The sequence below is a fragment of the Chlorocebus sabaeus genome, chromosome 22 (genome assembly GCF_047675955.1).
Source record: "Chlorocebus sabaeus isolate Y175 chromosome 22, mChlSab1.0.hap1, whole genome shotgun sequence".
In the NCBI taxonomy this organism is placed as follows: Eukaryota; Metazoa; Chordata; class Mammalia; order Primates; family Cercopithecidae; genus Chlorocebus; species Chlorocebus sabaeus.
Window position 1 is genome coordinate 78,634,232 of NC_132925.1, and position 13,454 is coordinate 78,647,685.

The following is a 13,454-nucleotide window of genomic DNA, read 5'->3' on the forward strand; positions in this document are numbered from 1 at the left end:
GGCACAGCATGCAATTCTCAGTTCAAAAAAAAAAAAAGTTTTTTAAGATAATATCTCCATGAGCCATTTCTGTAAAAAGCAAGTGAGGCTTTGACTCCCCCTGAGAAATTGCTCTGCAATTGTCAAGGTGCAGAGCCATGGCTCTGGGAGGCAGATTGGTCGTGTAGGCTTGTGTGAATGAGCTGATCTGCATGAAACTTGAATAGTAAACGAGAACCCACTGTACGGCCTGGGTGAACTACCGTCATCCCCATGATGCAGATTTCCCAAAGAAAGAAGCCCTGAGTGACCAAGTACTCTACTGCTGGGAACTGGTAAGAACTTGGTAACTGATTTTGAGAAATGACATTGCAATTACAATCCTGAGAAAGCTGGAGCCTCCTCTGGGTCAGCCAATTGAAGAAGCTATAAATGACCTCCATTTTTCACTGAATCAGGGAAACACAAAGCAGAGAACATTGGTCCTTGATTTCTTTCTTTCTCTCCCTCCTCACCCCAACCCCCTCAGGCTGTAAAAAGGAACTGGAAGCTACATTGTAAATGATAGTTTCTGTGTTCTGTTTCTGAGACACAGTCTCACTCCTTGGGTGGAGTGGCTGGGAAGAATGTTTGGTATTGACTTTCAAATGAACATATCAAACATCTCTCTGGGCTACGGAATTTCTTTATCTGATATTGCCACAACAAGCAGCTCAGAGGTATTTGTCTGTATCCCTCTGGGCCTTTTATATTCTGACTGTTGAATGAAAGGAGCGGAGGACTAAGACTTCTCTTTGAAAAGGAGAAGTCCATTATCAGTGTCTTTGAAGCTCCGAAGAGTGAGTACATTCTACTTGGATAAAGCACCACAATAGGTGGAAGGAAGCAAAGACAGCCTTATAAATTTCCCTGTGAGCGAGCAGACCTATTGTTGTCTTTATTAAAAATATGCCTCCAAGCAGGGGGTCCTGTTCTGAGTGATACCCCCGAGAGTCGGCTTGAAAGAAATCACTGGAAACTTATAGGTCCCTAAAACAGCTTAGGCTGTCTTGAGAAATGTGAAAGGCGATCAGATGACTGTGCTGAGTGTTCTGGGTGTGTTTAACATATGTATCCTCAAATTTTAGAACTTGAAACTTTGGCAATTATGTTAATAAAGGTAAGTAAACTAGTTGACATCAACACATGCATTCTGTTTGTTCTTTGTACATCTGTGTACCTCCCAGAGAGGACTGTGACCCGGATTCCATATGTATTCAAGACTTTCATTAGATAAGAATGACATATACTTATCATTAGAGCATACTAATTAAAGCAGAAAGTGACATTTCAAAGTACTGATGCTCCCTAGTGTCTCAATGTAAAATACTCCCTAGTCTATTTTTAATGAACTGATATGCTACGTATGTTTAAAATATTATTTTGTTATGAACTTGTGTTTTCATTATTTCAATGGTAACGATGACCGGTAAGGTGGGACATTCTTCTAGAAATAGGGAAAGAGGCAAGTGAAACCTACCAAGAGCTTCGGGCTTTGATTGCAGTCGTATTCAGGGTGCATCCAAGCATTCTTGCATTCATTTGGCGCTTTGACTGTATGCTTGCTACTTGCTACTGTCTGTGCTAGGTGCTGGGGATTCATTGGTTACTAGGACCCAGATAGTTCCTGCCCTCAAGGAGCTTACCCGCGCCCTTTGATTATGATCAAAGCCGTTCTTATATTTTTTGCATCCTCTTTTGCATCCTCACTAGTAGCAAAAAGGATGATTTGTTCAGTGCTGGTGATAAATCCACCCTTGCCAGTTACTACAAACTCATAGGTATTCTTAGTGGATAAGGGTAAGGATAAGAGTCTCCTTATTTATTCTATATTTTTTTCCTTATATTTGTTACTGAATGTATTTTCCTCATAGTAAAAGCAGACTCATCATCATCATCATCATAGTCATTATTTATTAAGTATAGAAATCCAATAAGATAGGTATCACTATTATTTAAATGTTTTATGGATGACTGAATAAGTTCAGAGTGTTTAGGCAACTTGCCCAAAGCTACAGGGCTGATAAATGACACAGTCAGGACTTCTTGACCCAGTGCTGGCTGCCCCCAAAGTGCTCTTGACTTCTACACTTTAATGCCTCTCATTGTCTCTTATTATTTTATTATTATTATTATTATTATTTACTTTTTCTTGCATGGACAGCTGTTAAAAGTCTATCCTCATAGATGATGATGAGTTAAATACTTAGGTTGCCTTTCATCTGTGAGTGAACATTGCCATTTTTTGAATCTTTTATTCTGACGAATTTTCTAAAAGTGAATTTCAGGCTTTCAAATGACTGTGCTCAGTGATGGTGACTGATTTTAGACTGCTCTTGCTATTCAAAACCACTTAAAGTACCAGCATTCCTTAAAGTGATGTGTACCGTAAACCCTACTTGGAAGATGATAATGCCACATCTACATGAGCCAGGATTCACCATTTCAAAATGAGATTGCTGTTCATGCTACAGCAAAATTTATTGAAGTATCTATTACATGCATACTCTGCTATTCAAATTCATAGAGGAAATTCTATTTATTTATTTATTTTTCAGCCTACTTCTACAAAGGATTTGAGGCAATTGCTAGTGTAGTTTACTTATCACCGAGAGCTAAAAATTCAAAGGCAGACTATTTTTGTGAAACAGAATGATGTGAGATCTTGATACTGGTCCTAGAATTGATGTCCCATCTCTAAAAACAAGGTCCCACTTCCTAATCTATCACATTGCGGCTTAGGATTTCTGCGTATGATTTTGAGGGGACACAGACATTCAGTTCATAGCAAAGATGTACTGGTCTACAATTCTTGTTTTTTGTTAAAGAGATTATACTGCAATAAAAATAAGTTTGATCTTTGGGAGGCCGAGGCGGGCAGATCACGAGGTCAGGAGATCGAGACCATCTTGCCTAACACACTGAAACCCCATCTCTACTAAAAATACAAAAAACTAGCCGGGCATGGTGGCACATACCTGTAGTCCCAGCTACTCGGGAGGCTGAGGCAGGAGAATGCATGAACCCAGGAGGCGGAGCTTGCAGGGAGCTGAGGTCGCGCCACTGCACTCTAGCCTGGGTGACAGAGCAAGACTCCGTCTCCAAAAAAAGAAAAAAAAGTTTGATATAGAGTTGCACACGGGGCTTTATTTATGGGCTAGTGAGAGCCCACAGCTGTGGTTCTTTTTTTTTGTTGTTGTTATCTAAAAGTGCAAGACCTTCAGCTGATCTCATTTGGTTGGAAATTCTAGATCAGCAGCATAACACTTTGAAGTCAAATGGTTAATTTTCTTTGGAGGCCTTTCCTCCTTTGATTATTGGATGCTGTGTCTATGTTCTTTATACTCTGGCAGTGAGGAGGAAGCCCTTGTGTGACAATGGATTTCGTGGGGTATAAATCTAACTAACTAGCAGCTGGATGGGATCTGATGAGGGTCGGCCCCAGAGCCAAGCCACATTAGTCGAGTTAGAAGGATGTGCTGATTTCAACTTCAAGCCACGGGGCCCAGCAGAGAGCTGCTGGGAAGCAACAGCAGCCCGTGGTGTGGCCTGTTGTGCCACTGTCATTTTTGTCAGCGCCACCATCATCACCATTAAGCCTTTATTAAGTGCCAGCGTGTGGAGCTCCCTTAGGTGTCATTGCAGTCTGACAGGCAGCTGTGTGTTTTAAATACGAGCCTTGCTCAGGGCCATGAGGTGAAAAAACTCAGCTGTAATCCTAGGCAGGCCCACAAGCATGGCTTCATGGGCTCATGAGAGGTTAGTTAGGGGCTGCAGCAGGCTTTTGTTTGTGGTGTCAGCTCAGCCCATGGCCTCTTTCTCTAAGAACTGTCACTTTATCTTCAAGGATGGGCCCTCGTGATCAGGTTTTTAACTTGGCTCCCAGGCTGTGGCTCAGTAGATCAAAGATCCACAGCTGACTCAAGCTGGGACAGCCAGGTTGTCTTTCTCAGAAGTTTGGTCTGGGACTAAGACATATTTGTAGATAGACTAGGTAGATGTGTAAACTTGGGAGCAGTGGGAAGCCACGTCTTAGATTAATTCAATAATCCTTGTAATACTCCTATGGGGTGGGTCCGCTTCTTATTCCCATTTTGCAGAAGAGGAAACTGAGTCACAGAGAGGTTAAGTAATTTATCCAAGGTCATATAGTTGGTTAATGGCAGAGCCAGGCATGAACACAGGTAGTATGAGCTCATACTTGTAGCTACTATATAACTGTCTTTCGCAACAAGAAAGGGAGAAAGAAAGAGAGAAGAATATAACAGGCCTCTGGAGATATGCAGATTAAAAGACTGTGTGAGGTTGCAGGGAGAGAGGCAGGTATGGGGAGAGAGTAAGACTGATTGACTAAGAGAGTAGCTGCCTTGATTCTGTAGGCTTTCTAGCTCCAGGATCCAGACCTCAGTGTCTGCACTTTCTAACCTTGGGCTCTGAGAAGTATCTCTATGTCCTTATAAATAAATTCCCCTTTTGTGCTCAAAGCAGTTTCAATGGATGTCTGTTACTTGCAACCAAAAGAGTCTTGACTAAGTGACCATACTGTCACAGTTTGGTAAAAAAGACAGTGGGTCATCCACTGGCCTTTGTAGCCCCAGGTATCTTTACATTATCTGTAGGTAGCATCCAGGCTAGTGGAGGAGAAAGGCAAGTACACCAGTGATTGGAGCATAGTGAGACAGGGCTCTGAAAGAGGTAAGCGCATAAGTTGCTATAGAAACTCAGAGATGTGGCCAAAAATTGAGACTGGGATAGGGTGTGGGGAATCAGGACCGCTTCTCAGAGGGGAAATATCTGAGTTGTGTTTTGAAGAATGGGTAGGACTTAGCCATATGAAGAAGGGACGGAAACAAGGGCATTCCAAATAGTGAGAAGAGTGTGTACCGAAAAAAAAAGAGGGTGAAACCTGTGATATATTTTAGAAAAGGCAAACTATTCAGTGTGATGGGGAAGAAGGAAGGAGCAGGGATATGATATAAAACTGGAGTTCTTGGGGACTATGCCACAAAGAGTCTGCAGTGCTAAGCAAAGTTTGAACCTTTGCCTATAAGCTATCAGTTCATTCAGTATCCAATTCCTTCCCTCCCTCCAACATGGAACCATTGCTAGATTCTGAAATTACAAAGATTATATTCTGACATTAAATTAAATACAGTTTCAGAAACAACAATACATGCAGAATCCTAACATCTGACACCAGTATTTTCATTTTTGCCCCCTTATCTTCTAGTTGTCCTCAAACACACCTGTTTTTGTACATGGTTGCAATCCATTGACATATCATTTTCACTTTCCAGTAGATTAAAAAGGTTTTCCATGTTTCTGTGCTGTCCTCTCCTAATTATTATAACAGCATGACGGTCCTTCATTCGACAGAAGGTTTTCCTGAGTACCAACGCTGCTCCAGGCAATGTGTTAGGCTCTGGTGAAGCAAAAATGAATGACTTGGACAGTCCTGCCTTTGAAGAACTCAGGATCTGGTATCCTGGTCTCTGCTGATGTGCTTAGCCGTACATATTTTAAGCATGTGGTTTTAATATTGTTATTTTATTTAAAAAGATAATTATTTGAGGGTCAATTTCAAATCCTTTTCTTGTATATTCACTGTCTTCCTACCTCCAACCCCCATTGTAAATACTCTGTGACTAAAACATAGCCACATTTTCCTCTGCTTCTGTGTTCATGTACTACTTACCTACTTTTTGCATATCTTATGCTCCAAGCACCCTGAAAGCTGTTTGATGACCAACCACAAACAGATTCCAAATCAAGTTTTTGAGCCAAGTTAATTTGATTATGAAACATTATCTCGATTATGGCAAATGCCCAGTAATGATACAAGCCTCTACAGCCTAAACTAATTACAAACCAGCTTTATTCTGGGAGTGCTGGGTGGGTGAGGGGTGTGTGGCAACAGTGGTGGTGGTGGCATTGCCTAACCAGCCTCCCTGAGGCTAATCCAAGTGTCTGGGGATATGGAATATGATCACTCTCTGCTTTTCCTTCACCTAGTCCTCCATGGATGTTATCTAATCATTCCCTCTCCCTCCTTGTTCTTGTGTTAAAGAAAATAGTGATGATTGGCCAAAATATCTCCTTAAATGTTGCCTCCTACCTCCAGCATGATCATGAGCCTCCAAATTAAAGATGCAGGTAAGTTTTCAATCAGATTTACCTTTTGGTCTGTAATGAGTTTAAAATCTTTAGATGCTTTTAGTTTTTCCCTTTTTGACTTCAACTAGCTCTGTGCTTTTGGTGGTATTTTGTAGTGGGTTTTTGCTCAGGTTTCTATACCTAAAAATCTTTATTTTCTATATTTCTAGTCCATGTATCTGATGAAAACACATTGATCAATTGTTATACATTTTTTTAAAAATTAAAGAAATTTATTCATTAAAGAGTCTAGAAGTGCTTCGTTATCCATGTAATGAAGAAATAGACAGGGAAGCTAAATAAACTAAATAGTAAAACCAGAAATTCCTCATGTCTGATTTTACTGTGCATATGTGTGTGTGTGTGTGTGTGTGTGTGTGTGTTCAGACACAAGGATGCAAGTGTGGGTTATTGACATACACTTAAAATGAAATAGGTTGTTACCCCATAGACCTTAAAAGCTTTAAAAAATCTTTAAGCCTCAGTTTCTTCCTTTATAAAATGGGAACAATAATACTAATGAATATATACAGTTGCAAGGATGATTTATTTGATGATGACTGTAAAGTGCCTGGCACATAGTAAGTGCTCAATAAATATCAATGGTTAATATGCCCTTGCCCTAGAGGAGTGTAAAGCCTTCTCTATGATCTTAACTTTGATCTATTAGTAAGTCCCTAAGTTCATATTTTTATGCAGAGGCCAAAAAGCATTGAAAGGAAGCTTAGACCTTAGAAAACTTCCCAAGCTACTTTCTCTTAGCATTCTTTTTTTCTCTCCTTAACTAGCCGAGGCTGAATCGTTAGCCATTTCCACCTAGTTCTCACCAGTGCTACCTTTGTGGCAGATGCCCCTGTGGCCATTTTCACAGTCTCTCTGTGAAATTATCTCTGATTTCAGCTCCAACTGTGGTAACCAGTTTTGTCCAAGTCAGCTTCCCACCTCTAGCCCCTACTTTTCTGCTTTCTTTCCCAAGGGCATCTCTTATGCTGGGAGTCTGCATGGCCTGGGCTGAAGAGGAGCCTGGACATCTGTGGGAATAAATGCCCTCAGAAGCTACTCTCAGCCACTGGGCATTTGAACATGTGAATAAGTGCTCCGGCCTTGAGATTCGGGTGAATCGTTCTGGAGGCATGCTGTGTACTTTGGAGGTTCTGGCCAAACAAGCCTCTTGCTCTCAGTGGTAAACTTGATAATGTACCCTTAGGTTGGCATTTGCTTTTCCCTTTTTACTCCCTATTTCCTAATATCTGCTTCCTGGAGTCATCTCTCAGATAAACTCCTGCACCTAAATCCTTGTCTCAGGTTTCGGCTTCGGGCAACCCAAGTCATGACAGCCCTAAAATTTTCTGTCTTCTTGATACTTCTAGGACTCTGTCCATACAATCTTTAGCCCCAGATCATTTCTCCTTCCTTTGAAGAGATGTCTCATAGCTTTTTGAAGTCAGACTCTTTTTCTTTGATCTTGATCCCATCCCCTCTTAAATCCTCTGGGCCCACAGACCATTATATCCTGTTTACTGCTATACTTCCAATGTAGAATGCTTGGACCATAGTAGAAGCTCAACAAATACTTATTGAATAAATACGTATTTTCTTGCATGTTGTTAAGTTTCCTCTGTGCACACCTGCTGTTTTCATCATTGTTTTCAGCTTTTCTTTGGGAGTTTGGGATCTTTCGCTTTGGAAATAGACATTGCCTGAATCCCAGAGCCCACCTCTTTATGAGGCTTATGAGCCAACTCCCTCCCCTTGGTAATATTGGGCCCCACTGAGCACTTTCTTTTTCTTGAGCTCTACCTCCCTTGACCTCTTGTGTGTGTGTGTGTGTGTGTGTGTGTGCGCGCGCATGTATGTGAGACAGTCTCACTCTGTCACCCAGGCTAGAGTGCAGTGGTGTGATCTCAGCTCACTGAAACCTCTGCCTCCTGAGTTCAAAGCAATTCTCCTGCCGTAGCCTCTTGAGTAGCCAGGATTACAGGTGCCTGCCACCATGCCTGGCTAAAATTTTGTATTTTTTGTAGAGATGGGGTTTCACCTTGTTAGTTAGGCTGGTCTTGAACTCCCGACCTCAGTTAATCGACCTGCCTCTGCCCTCCCGAAGTGCTGGGATTATTACAGGCATGAGCCACTGCGTCTGGCCCCTTGACCTCTTAAAATACAACCCTCTCATGGTTGTTCTCCTGGCTCTCAGACTTTCTTTCCCAGTGTTTTTGCTGGATTATTTAATTTGCTTGGATTCTACCTTTGGCTTTCCTCAGGGCTCCATCTCTGAGCCTCTTTTCTCCTGGAGCCATATACTTGAGTAAAGCAGTGACTCTCATCTCTTCCATTGCATAGATGATTCCTAAATCTATAATCTCTGGATTGACTCTGCTGAGTTTCAAGCTATTTGAAATCTCCATCTAGAATTCTTGAAGATTTTTCCAATTTACCTTGCTTATTCTGGAATTCATTTTCTTCTCCCTATTTCCACCTTTTCCTCTTTTTCCCATGTCCTGTTTTAGTTAATGGGATCACCAGCTACCTGGCATTGCAGTATAGAAGTCTTTATGTGATCTTTAAGTGCCTTCCCTCATTGCTTCCAAAATATAGCTTTTGAGTTCCTACTAAAAGCCAGATACTAGGAATACAGGAACCACAAAACAAACATGGTTGTACCCGCAAGAGGCTCACAATCTGGTAGCAAATACAGATATTAATTTTATTTATTACACAAATATAGCATTATAAACTGAGGTCAATGCTGTGGAGGAAAAGTCCGATGTGCTTTGTGAGCATGTCCAGAAGGACCTAATTTATTCTTGGGGTTTGAGACATCTTCCTTTAGAAAGTGGCATTTGATCTGAGATGTAATGGATGAGTATGAATGAATTAGGAGACAGGAACTCTTTCCTCTTCATCACTATGCACTATACTCGCCAACTACCATTGATTTTGGCCTGTGAAATGCCTGTTTTTCTATATTCTGTTCTCATCCTGGGCCATTGCAATTTCTGCTTCTACTCCCTACCCCCCATTTCTATCCATTAGTTTTCAGTTGCTGCCAGAGTTCTTTCACTGAACACAAATCTAGCACTTTTTTTTTTTTTTTTTTCTTTTACTTCTAGCTTAAAACCATTGATAGCTCCCTTGTGCTTCCAGAGTAAAATCTCAACATTCTGGAATGGCTTCAAAGACTTTTCAAATTTTGGCTCTGACATTTATCAGTAGCCTCATTTTCTGCACTCTGAACCACATTGCCTGTGCTGTGGTCACTGTGGACTCTTTATAGTTTGCTGAAGTTGCTGTGCCCATCATTCATCACCCTTGAGTTTCTCTATACTTGTTTTGCACCTGGTCAGCTCCTCCTGATCCTAAGAGACCCTACGTAAATGTCACATTTTCCATGAAGCATTCCCTCCCTCCTTATCTGCATCCCCATGTTTGTATTTGTATGTTTCTCTCATAGCGCTCCCATCCGTTTGCCTTATAATTAACTTAGTTGTCTGTCTAGAACATGTGTTCATCTGGCACCAAGATTGTGTTGTGCTCATCTCTCCCTTCCCAGGGCTTGAAATATAGCAGGTGTTCAGTAAATATTTGTAATTGAATTCCATGGATGAATAAGGTAAAGGAGACAAGAAATGGAGACTGGGGAACTGACACAGAACAGCCAGACCTTTTCTGAGAACTGGTGATCCCATGTAGGGCTCAGTCAAGACATGTGGGTGGCCCATGCACACTAATCCAGTGTCCCTTCAGCAATCAAGTGAAATAACAGATTTGAGTAGTGCTGCTTGTGGAGGAAGATGACAACAGATTACTGTGTCCTGGCCTCCATACCCAGCTTAGCAAAATGAAAGCCCTTTGGTTATTGGACCCACCCTACAATAAGGCATTTTATTGGCCTTGTTTTTAGTTTTTTCAAAGCATGTCATCCCTCTTCTACCTCAATTGTTTTATCAAATTATTTCTTACAATGAAACCCAATTCCCTTCTTGAAGAAAGTTCTGATAAATGCTGTGTTCTTCACTGTATTACTTTGCTGGGGCTACTTTAGTACCCTCTTAGATTTGTACCCTGGGCATCTGCTGGCCAGTCTTCCTGTTAATCCTGTTCTGACACCAATGAAGGAAGACTGGGATGTGTAAAGTTCTTATCCAGTATTGCACCACTAACCTTTAAAGAATTCCTTTTCAGTCCTGCCTGTCTTGTACCCAGTAAACAACAAAATCTTTTTTGTGTTTCAAAATTGTCAAGATGTTGCTGTGAAGTACACGGCAGACTGGGCTCATGTTCTGTGCTCTTACAAATAACAGGCTAGTGGCAGTGGCAGTGGCCTGGGGCCAAGAGTGGGCCGCTACTCTCCATGCTTGACAAGACTGCTCTGTACCTGGGCCACTTTGCATATCCAGTGCCCATCCATGCCATCCTCTCCTGACCAACACTGTGAAGAATGTTTAATGATACCAGAGTGGGGGAAGTATGGGAAGACTTTCAGCCCAGACAGTCCACTTATGGCCTTCACTTGAGTGTGCTGAGGAAGGAGAATATTTTGATAACAACCAAAGATGGATGCTAGCCCATCCACCGTTTTGCCAATTTGACTTTGTTCTTTGGGATGGCAACTTATTGATGCTGATGTCCACTAAAAATGCAACAGAAAATTAGTAGTTGCTAAGAGATAGGAATGTAGAGTAGGAGAAAGATGAGTTTTGCTTCTAGAGTACTGAGTACTCACTCTGTGCAAAGCACGGTGTAGATGCTGGAGGAACAAAGGGGAATATGATATGGTATTTATTTTGGAGGAAGTATTATTTTTACCTGTTGAGTTGTTTAAATCCTTTTTACTTCTGAGGGACAGTGCAGTTAACAATTTGGGATTGGTCACTTGGAAAATTCAGATTTATGTCCTGAATCCACAAATCTTTCATTAGAATTTTGGCCAACTACTTTAACCCTACGCGTTTTATAAAATACATTATGAACTGTTTTGTAAAATGCTTTCAAATATATTATCCCATTTGAATTTCATACAGGGCTAGGATCATTATTTTTATTTTAATAATGAGAATCATGAAACCCAAAGGGTTAAGTGTCTTATTCTAGTTCTCCCAGCTTCTCAAAGACAGAATTCTCTGTCACCATTGGTCTCCTGGTTCTTTTCATCTGTACTCAACAACCTCCCTGCCTAGAAGAGTTATCATAAATGCAGATTTTTATATAGCCTCAGCTTTTATGTATTTCAAACCCACGTTGACTCTACATAGCCTTCTCTCTAGCTCTTATGTATTGAGTTTTAAATGTGTGTGGCATGCTCCTGTATTTGTGTGCCTCTTATCCTTCTTCCAAACTTAGGCCTTCTTTATTTTGTCCAACATTTTTGTGTTTTTTAGACGGCCTGGGGGAGCACTTATCTTTTTCCAGTCTTACAGTTTTCTATTTCCCCAATTTCTGTGAACAATGACAACGGTAAGTAACTAATGATCAAATGATTTCTTTATGTTTACCCTGTTTGGAGGTGTGCTCGGAATTCAGAATTGCTGAATCTTTGGGGAGATCATAAGAATGTGTACTTGGCAATTTTGCACAAGTTAAATGAAGCACTGAGATCTTAGTGTAGGGAAATCTTTTCAGCATTGAGCAGAGGACTCATAAGTAACACAACATGTGGAGTTGTATGGTCAAGGAAATGGCAGAAACAGGTTCTTTTTGCAAAAGAAGTTTTCCCCGGACATTCTTAGGTAGAAGTCATTTCTTTTACTTGGACCTCCTATAGCATTTATTCAGACCTTTTTTTACTGACTTGCATTGCTTCTTGTATTATATTTTAGTACTTTTATTGTTATCATCTCTCTTACTAGACTGTGGTCTTTTTGAGGACAGGAATCTTGTCTGATTTACTTTGCTAACTCCATGGCACCTCTAGCACGCAGCCTAGAATGTAGTGGTTAACAAATACACATTTTCTGGCATTTCTAGAGACTTATACTTTCTCCTTGATGCGATACTATTTCATTTGCATATTTTACAGTAAGCATGTATGACCATGCAATCAGGAGAAAAAGTGAAGATATAAATTTCTTTTGAATGATTAAATGGATAAGTGAATGATTAAGAATTCAGTGCTGCTAGGGAAATTCAGAAACAAGGTATCATTTACTGAACACTTAAGCACTGGTTTTCCAAGAAGTGTAACATTTTTCAAACTTATTACCCTAAGTACTTTTTCAGCATCTTGCTGAAATTGGAGGGACATAGGCGTATAGTAGCTGAAATAGTCAAAGTTCAAGACTCTCACCTCCTGATTCAATTCAGTTTCTCTAAGCTTCAAAGATCTTGCTTTGAATTTGTTTTTTGTTCAGGTGTTCCCAAGTGATTTTAAGGCAGCAGAGAGGTTATTAATCAAATTGATCCCTGGGGTGTGAAAAAGTGAATTCAGCATCTCTCTTGGGCTCCATCTCCAGAGTGGAGCCATTTCATCAGGAGAATCTGGCTCATTCATTCCTGAGTTCAACCATGTTCCGACTATTCATCCATTCACAGTCCTTCATCCCTGTGCAATCTGTCACCAAGCAGTTGCACACTCTCCTTATTTCAGGTTGCACAGAACCAGAGCAAAAACCAGATCGGATAAAAAGTTATACACGTATTTAGATGCCACAAATTTCCTTTTCATTTTCTCATGTCGACAATTAGGATGATTTCAACCTTATATCACATGGACTGAATGTCCTGTGTCTGTGTCTTACACTGGGACTGGCATCCTATTGATGAACACATGGAGCATTTCTAGAAAATACAAAGGAGGCAATGCTTTCCAATTTCATACTTTGATTGGGGGATGTCATAGTCTTTTTGGACTCAAGGACATCGTTTATTCACGGTTACTGAGGACTTTGAGACTTTGAGGGAGCTGCACATCGGCTTGTATGGCGTGACACATACAATTCAGTAATGCCTCGCTTGCCCTCCTTGCACTGACCTTAGAATTTATGTAGGTCACAGTTATTGGCGCTTGGCATTTTTCCTAAGTAAGAGCATATTTCAGGTAGGAAGCATGTATAGGGTCCAGGCTTATGTATGCCAGTGAACCTTTTGAGTGACTTTCAAGTTGAGCATTGGAGAGGAAGAAAAACAAGTAGTAGATAACCTTGAATCTTCCAGAATAAACATTGAGAATTAAGGGGAAAAAAAAAAAAGACAACCTTGTTTTTTCAGAAGATAAGTGTTTCCCTTTTGGGAGCCTGCAGTGTTTATTATTCTTTTCAATCTTAAAGCTTTAGTTTAAATCCCAGTAG

At 40.7% G+C, this 13,454-nt stretch overlaps 1 protein-coding gene across 7 annotated transcripts in view; it reads left to right on the forward strand.

The window, feature by feature from the left end:
- The window catches only part of FHIT (fragile histidine triad diadenosine triphosphatase), a 1,488,394-nt gene that overhangs the window by 91,603 nt on the left and 1,383,337 nt on the right, over window positions 1-13,454 (forward strand). For 2 of the 7 annotated variants that reach the window (XM_073009985.1, XM_073009982.1), the window contains 2 exons: window positions 6,086-6,171; window positions 11,550-11,625. The exons of 4 other annotated variants lie outside the window; for them this stretch is intronic. The gene's annotated coding sequence lies outside the window, so the exon portion shown is untranslated. The remainder of the gene's footprint in view (window positions 1-6,085; window positions 6,172-11,549; window positions 11,626-13,454) is intronic. One more of the 7 variants, XM_073009983.1, reaches the window with a different exon arrangement.